The sequence below is a fragment of the Pseudonaja textilis genome, chromosome 2 (assembly GCF_049901715.1).
Source record: "Pseudonaja textilis isolate UNSWEBS1 chromosome 2, rPseTex1.2, whole genome shotgun sequence".
NCBI classification, from domain to species: Eukaryota; Metazoa; Chordata; class Lepidosauria; order Squamata; family Elapidae; genus Pseudonaja; species Pseudonaja textilis.
The window spans coordinates 93,416,494-93,425,185 of record NC_141991.1 but is presented as its reverse complement, the minus strand read 5'-3'; positions in this window follow the sequence as shown (position 1 = coordinate 93,425,185).

Genomic DNA, 8,692 nt, shown 5'->3' with positions numbered 1-8,692 from the left:
CTATTGATTAATGTGATTTCTTCTCCTAGTTCTTTATTGATATATTTCATGGCCACTGTATCTTTTGGCAGTCTTTTCTGAGCTGGGCAGCTTGCAGATGTTTGGATTTTGATCCACAGAATTTTTCAGTCTATTGTTTGAGATTTCAGAAACCAAAGTCCACACATCTGGTATTGACCAATTAAAGAAACACCCAATAACTCACATAACTCAGAGTAAACCCTCTGCAGATGCCTTCACTTAATTTATACTCTGTATGTAAAAGCCAGGTTCCTAATTAGTGACCAGTCAGTCATCACCTAAAGTATTTGGTGATGTTTATCCTTAAATTGACTTAAAAACCACCTTCAAAGAACAAGACTATGAATTATTTCCAAACACAGTTTTACAAATGTTTTGATTACTTTTAAAAGGTAATTACAAACTAACGATTTTTTTCTAAATGAAACTGTCTAGCAACCAAAACACTGAAGTGTTCGCACAGTTTGGAATGTTTCTTCTCAGCATTGCTTTTTTGCTTGTATGTAAAATGCCTCATAAATCTATTTGATAGTCACAATAGCATATCTTGAAGGGAAATGGAAAGAGGGAGAGGAGGGGAAAAAGTAATCTGTGTCAACTAACACAAAAAAACCCTGATTTATATTCCAGTTCTGAGAACACTGATCAGAAAGAAAGTAAAATGAGATTGTTTGACCTATGGACTAGCCATATCATATGCCTCTCAAAACACACACACACATACAAACACAAAACCAACAACCCTTGATTCTATTGTAGCCCTAACGATCTGCCCTTGCTTGGATATGTTCCAGAGAAGATATATGAGATAAATAGGTCGAGCCTAAATTTTCCTAGCAATGTTTGACAAATTAAACAATCATGTAGATGTGAGATCTCCAAGATCTTACTTGAAAATTCTTCATAAATGATGTATTGTTTTCATTAAGGTTGCAAAAACCATTTTGTCTAATGCACCAGGGAAAGATTCTTTAAACAATGAAGAAAGCAGACAAGGAAATATGTGCCCAACAGCAATATACAATCTTGGATAAGGTTGCAAGAAACATTCATTGGAGGTCAGACAATGTTAACAGGCTGCTATTCTGTGATCATCCATTCTGATCTCATTTTCCCCTTTTTTAGATTGATTTGCAGATTCACTTTAAACAAAATAATAAACAATGTTTTTTATTTTTGCTAGTAAAAATATTCCAAAAGAGAAACATATTTTTCTTTTCAGCACCCATAAACCCTTTCTCATAGAATATTATTTTACTTTTCCTGCAAACTTTGAAAGCCCCTTTTAAGAAGAACACACTAACAGTAGTGGCAGCTTCTAGTTATTTCATCTGAACATGACTTTCTGTCATTCAGTTTTATTAATTATTCAGGAAATGTATTTAGCTATATTAAAAACATAGATTTCTCTTTGGGTTTTTTTCCATGCTGTGTATATATTTTTATTGATTCGAATTGAGTTCTTGTATACTATTGAATTAATTATCTTTATTTATTTACCAGTTCTATTCATTAAACAATGGATTTCAAGTTTTTGTATGGAGGGTGTTGAGGTAATAACCCGTTAGGAGAATGAGTGCATTCAGGGAGAGGTATCTGAGAGTACTGTTTGAATAATACACACACAGCACACAGATACACTGTACAGTAAATGTAGGTTTTTACTTCCCGAAAGGTTTAAAACAAAGTTCAAAACAAGCAGTCCAAAGTCATTCACAGGTAAGATCAGTCAGTTTTCAATCCAGGGATAATCCAGTAACAAAGTCCAGTGTCAAAAACAGTTCAGTATCAGACTTACACCAAATCCATGAATATCAGTCAATTAGGAAAAATGGAGGAACGGCAATATTTTCCAACAGAAGGAAACAGAGACTTACTCACACTCTGTTCTGAGACTCAGACTAAGACAAACCAGGTTTCTGGCTCCATCTTATGGCCGTTTGAGAAACCACACCTAATTACAGTTTTGCATTTTCTTAAAGATACAGTTTTAAAATGTCTATCCTGGTTTACATATTTCTAACCCTGTTAGGTGACTTATATTCCTAACATTCTCCCCTTTTAGGTAAGATAATATATACAACCTTACATTCTAAGTCCATAATCCTCACAGCAATCTTTATGCTTTATAGAGCCTTGGGCCTTTGTAAATGATCTGCTATATTGTTTTCTGACATACAGTATTCTATCTTAATCATCTTACTTTGCACACATTGTCTCACATTTAAATATCTTAAATCTGTGTGTTTTGTTCTTTTCTTAACAGCGATATTTGAAGCCATCTGTATTGCTGATTGGTTATCTTCATAAACAACAATAGAATCTGTTACATCAATTCCCATGTCAATTAGTAATTGTTTATACAAAACTAAATCTGTACATAGTAAAGACAAACATGAGAATTTAGCCTCCATTGTTGACAAACTTAGATGTTTCTGTCTAATAGACCTCCATCCAATCAATGCTTTTCCCAATAACACCACAGTACCCGATGTAGATTTTCGTGTATTTATGTTTGTAGAAAAACTTGCATCAGCATATGCAGTTAAACTCACTTCATCTTTAGGCTCCAAATACAATGCATAATGCATTGTTTGTTTTAGATACCTTAACACACGTTTAGCAGCTTGCCAGTGCCTTTCAATTGGCTCAGCATTAAATCTCGCTAATTGATTAACTCTGTATGCTATATCTGGACTTGACCAATTACTGAGATAAGATAAACTACCAATCAAGGACTGATAAATGTTCTTATCAAAAATAGGACTTTGAACATCACTATGGCTAAACTCCTGGCTCATCGGTGTTTTAGCCGGTTTACAAAGTTCCATTTTAAAACTTTTTATTAATTGGTTAATTTTATCTGCCTGTGAGATCTTGTATCCTCCCCTAGTTCTATCTTTAAACCAAGATATTGTTTGATTTCTCCTAATTGTTTTATCTTAAGTTTCTTTTCCAATAGTGAAATTATCTCAGTAGCTTCTCCTTCAGTTTTGGTGATTAATGCTATGTCATCAGTAAACAATAGCAATAATGAAATTATACCATTACTTTCTCTTTTGAACAAACATGGATCACCCATGCCAGCTACAAAACCTGATTTTATCTTTAGGAACTATTTGGGTGTCAATAATAATCTCATTTCTGGATTCCTGTTCCAGTTTATCCCACCCAACATGCTCCAGAAATTTTACATTAGAACTCGAATAAATATGAGCTGTGCCTTGATCCCAGAATCTAAATGATCTATGGTTGGCTTCGTAACCCACAAGAAATAACTTCTTAGCTCTGTTGCCCTTTCAGTCTTACTTGTGAGGGAATATGCACCCATGCTGGAGCTCCAAATATGTGTAGGTAACTTAAATTTGGTTTTCTGCCATGCCAATGAGTGAATGGCAATTCACCAATTGTTGTATTTACCACATTGTTTAAAACATGATTACTACACAATATGGCTTCACCCCACAGTGTTTCAGGCAAACCTGAATCAGATAAAGTAGTACGAGCCATGTCTTGTAATGTTTGCCCTCTTCGTTCTACAAATGAGTTATGTTGTGGTCTGTAAGGTGCAGAACGTTTATGCTCAACACCAGCCAATTTCAACATAGTTTGGAATCTTTGGTTAACAACTCAGTCCTATTATCAGTAACTAAAGTAATTACTTTACTTTTCATTTTTCTCTCAGCAAACCTTAGCCAGTTAAAGAAATGTTGGAATGTTTCTGTTTTGTTTTTCATAAGATAGCAGAAACCATATCGTGAGTAATGATCTATAATACTCAAAATATAGCAGGCATCTCCTAAACTTGGTTTCTTAGGACCAATTATGGCAGCAAACACAACCTCTAAAGGTTCTTTGGTCTTAAACCCATTAAGTCTGTTTGCAGGAGTAACCTTGCTCTTCTCTTGACTACAAGCATTACAGTGTAAATACTTGCTACAGGGTTTCAATTTTACTCCCTCTGCCAATTCAACAGTTTGTTTGAGCATTTTGAAATTAATGTGCCCTAGATGTCTATGCAGTAGATGCATACATTCATCATGTGGCTTAACATTGTTATAAACTGAATTAGCCATCTTCAACTGGTCATCATGTATTACATATAAATCATTCTTTAAAGTAGCAGTAACACTTTTACCCTCTTTCTCTATTATACAGTTATCTCCCCTAAAGGTTATTACATAACCAAGATTAACTAAAGCCCTTACTGATAGCAAATTAAATTTCAGTTTAGGTACATATAACATAGTTAAATGTTCATTTATACAAGAACAATATGCAGTACCTTGACCTGATGCTTTAATCTTCCGTCCATTTGCCAATGATACATATTGTTTACTTGTAGACATCTTTATAAACCTTTTTCTATCTTTAGTAATGCATTGCAATGCTCCACTATCAACAACCCACAAATCATGGTTTACAGTTGAATTCTAAACATAGCTAAACTAATATTCTTCTTAGCCTTCTGGTGTTTACTAGTATTCTGTTGTTTTCCCTTCTTACAGAATCTTGCTATATGTCCCCTAGCCCCACAAAACAAACATTTCCTAACAGTATAGGCAGTTGAGGACAAATCCTCTTCTTGTGGCTGTTTCTTCCTCAGTTGGTCCCTATCTAGCTGTCTTTTTGCCTCTTCTAACAATCTTCCAGTTATGTCAGTCAATGTCAGTTTATTTCTGGGCAGGACTTCCAGTGAAGATACATAATCATCATAACCTTCATCCAATGAGGAAAGAATGATGCTAACTTGATGCAGCTCTGAAAATATCAGTTCTTTTTCATGTAGCTCTTGAAAAGTTCTTTTCATGAAGTTCAAATGAGCTAACATATCTCCACCTTTCAGAAGGGGAGTTCTAAACAGTTTATGTGTAAGATGTATGTGTGCACCTACACTGTCACAAACATAAATCCTCTTCAAATTCTCCCAACACTTAGCAGCAGACTTTTCTCCACGTATATGGACTAGCTGCTAGTCACTCAGTGTTAGTCCAATTATACAAAGAGCTCATTCATTGTTTAAAGTCAGCAAGCTTCTTGGCATCATCCTCATTAGCTGGATCCCAAGCATTTATATCCGGTGGGTCTTGAACTATATTCCATAAACCTTCTCTACGCAGAAGTAGACTGTACTTCATAGACCAGGAAACATAGTTTGTTCCATCCAACCAGGTTATCAGTGATAGACTTGTTGAAATGTCTTGTGTCATTTTACCAGGATAGTAACCCACAACTAAACAGTAAACAGCTGTCTGTATACAGTACTGTGCATTCACACTAACTCTCAGTTATCTGAGCCTGGTGTGGCCTGGGCCCATAACCAGTGTTGAGGTAATTCCCCATTAGGAGAATGAGCGCATACAGGGAGATGTATTTGAGAATAGTGTTTGAATAATACACACACAGCACACAGATACATGTGGGTTTTTACTTCCAGAAAGGTTTAAAGCAAAGTTCAAAACAAGCAGTCCAAAGTCATTCACAGGTAAGATCAGTCAGTTTTCAGTCCAGGGATAATCCAGTAACAAAGTCCAGTGTCAAAAAACAGTTCAGTATCAGACTTATCAAATCCATGAATATCAGTCAATTAGGAAAAATGGAGGAACGGCAATACTTTCCAACAGAAGGAAACAATAGACTTATTCACACTCTCTTCTGAAACTCAGACTAAGACAAACCAGGTTTCCGGCTCCATCTTATGGCTGCTTGAGAAACCACACCTAATTACAGTTTTGCATTTTCTTAAAGATACAGTTTTAAAATGTTTATCCTGGTTTATATATTTCTAACCCAAATATCTGTTAGGTTACTTATATTCCTAACAGAGAGGAAACTATTAAGTTTAAGGATAGAAGAATCTATCTGGATAAATTGGAAAGTTAATTGAGAATAAGTGTGGTGAGGCAGATACAGTGCTGGACAGGCACCTGGGAGATCCAAGTGTTACCACATCCTCAATTTCAGGTGCTCCCTGGGTATGTTTGGGCCAGTCAGTCTTTGATATCATATCCTTTAATTCTGCTCATTTGAATAGTTTAATTAATAAAAATTCTGAGTCACCCCATTTTGATTTATGCCATATTTCTGAGATTGTTTTAGGATTCCCTGAAGTTATGGAAAGATTTCCCTATAAACAGAATCATAACTGTGTCCTCCAGACAACTCAAAGAAACCATGTTTATTCCAATGCTAGAAGTCTCAGAGACAGAATTTTGTTCCGTTTAAATATTTTTCTACTCACGTAGCTGTTCAACATTCCGTTTCTTGCATCATTTACCTTTCATCATATTCTCATGATAACTTTATGACATCTGGATACTTAAAACAATCCTTTGTAATGCTAACTATATATGTGATATGAACACTATGGATTGCTCTTTTCTTCTGCTTTTCATTCAATGATTCTTCTATATTTTTTTCTTAGAAGCAGGCTCTGAGGTAAATTAAGCTGAGTGATACTTGCTGATCCAAGGTCATTTTCATGACTGTGTACTGTTTAAATTAGATTTCTTCTGTCCTTGTCCAACATTTAACCATTACTGTTTTAAACATGTTTCAAAATGAAGCATGGACCATAAAAGTAATTATTTCTAGTGACAAGTAACACTGAAGTTGCATTCACATTTTACCTTCTTAAGAGGTTAGAGTTTAATTGGGCTTTAACAGTTACTATTGGAGTCCTAAATGTCTGGTTTTTCTTTGACTTTGTTAAACATTAACCTTGAATTTAGTTCTATTTTTAGACTCTATACAGACATTACATTGATGAAAAAGTCAACTGTACTTGGACCTGTACTGCCTTTGTTTGTTAGAATACTGCAATGTCACAACGTTGTAAATGGAGTTAGAAAGCACAGTGAGAAAAGTAATGTATAGAAAAAAATGATCAAGGAGGAAATCAGTGGACATTCTCTGTATCCCCTAGAAACTATAGCTGAGTAGTTCAAGCCTAGTGAATTTGACATGAGAGAAGAGAAAACATAAAAAACCAGGAGCACAGCCAAGAGTTATTGTTCAAATATTAGAGTAAAATCAAGGACACATCACATTCTTCTTTAACCCAATTCTGTCTCCATTAAAAATACACAGCAGTCTTGCATATGGTCAGATTATAGATTGTATATTGTGAATGAATTAGATGGCTGCATAACACTACTGTATATGTTAAACAGTCAAACAAACAATGAAAGCTTCTATAGTATGCTCATGATATTACATGTGTCTTGATCCAATACTTGTACCTAATATGGAAATATTCCCAAACATTATGCATAAAAGAAAAATCTTACTGGTAGTAGATGGTATTGAAAACAATAGTCATATGCACTAAATATAGATAAACCAATCATAAATAACAGTAAAACTGTTTAGATCATATTTCAGCTTTTGATTTAATTAGTTCTATTCACTGTAAATCAGTTCATAATAATAACTAGGTTTATTGGATACACAAAGGTGCTTTTTCAGGAGGCAACTGGGTTTATTTGTTTTTCCTTTCTTTTTTGAAAATTTCACTTCTCATCCAAAAAGCTCCTTCAGCTCTGACTGGATGGTGAGGAATGGAATAATTTATACTCCTTGAAGACAGATCGTTATTTGCATTTATTAGGAGAGTTGTTAAGGCCACTTAGAGGTTTAGCTGTGTCCTCAGGATCACCTGAGTAGTGCAAATAGCTGCAGAGCCTTCTTGGCTGCAGATGCTTTCTGCCTTTTGTCTCTTCACTGTTGAAGACAGGTGCAGGCTGCTGGAGATCAGTTGTGTTGTCTGCATCTGGAACTGAAGTGCAAATGGTTCCTATAGTCTGCAGTTTTTCTAGAAACCCAGAATGAAATCCACCCTTCAATGGTATAGGAGTATCAATGGATTTCCAGAAAAACTGCAAAACCATTTGAAAGATGGAGTTATAAATGCTTCCATTCCCCACCATCCATTTAGAGCTGAAGAGCTTCTTGGATGAGAAGCTAAACGTCTCCAAAGAAGAAAGAAAAAATAAGAAAATCCAGTTGCCTCCCCAAAAAAATCACCTTTGGGACAGATATGACCTGAATGACTGAGAATCTCCATAGACATTTATTGGATATATGTTTGTACAAGCAAAAAATTTTTCTTAAAATGAATGCTCTCCAAAGCCAATTAACTCTTATACATTATCCATCCATTAGAGTAGAGCAGTAGACAATTATCATTTTCATGTACACAATCATGTAGCATAAGTATGCATGTATAGAAAGTATGACAGAAAGTATGAACTAGAGAATTATTTAAAATGTATTTAAACTAAAAAACTATTTTAATTAAAAAGTTAGGAAGGAATAAAAAAAATCCATGTTTAACTAATATTAAATTAAATTATGTTATTGTTGTCTCCATCTTTCAGGGAGCAAAGTCCAACCCATTTTCAAAGGCAATATGGCTCACTCTGAAAAAGGAACTTTTGGAACTAGAAAAAAAAATTAATTTAGGAATTTTAGGTAGCTTTCAGTGTGGTATTTTTAACACAATATATTTTGTCCATGGAATCATATTCTTCATCTTGATAAGCAGATATTATGGATTGGTAGACTTGTGTGTAATTTCAGTAGCAGTGAATCATCATCTTCCTTTTTTTCTCCCCAATGTGTACAATACAAAGTGCAGGTATCTACAATGGTCTATTCCAAACATTTCCAA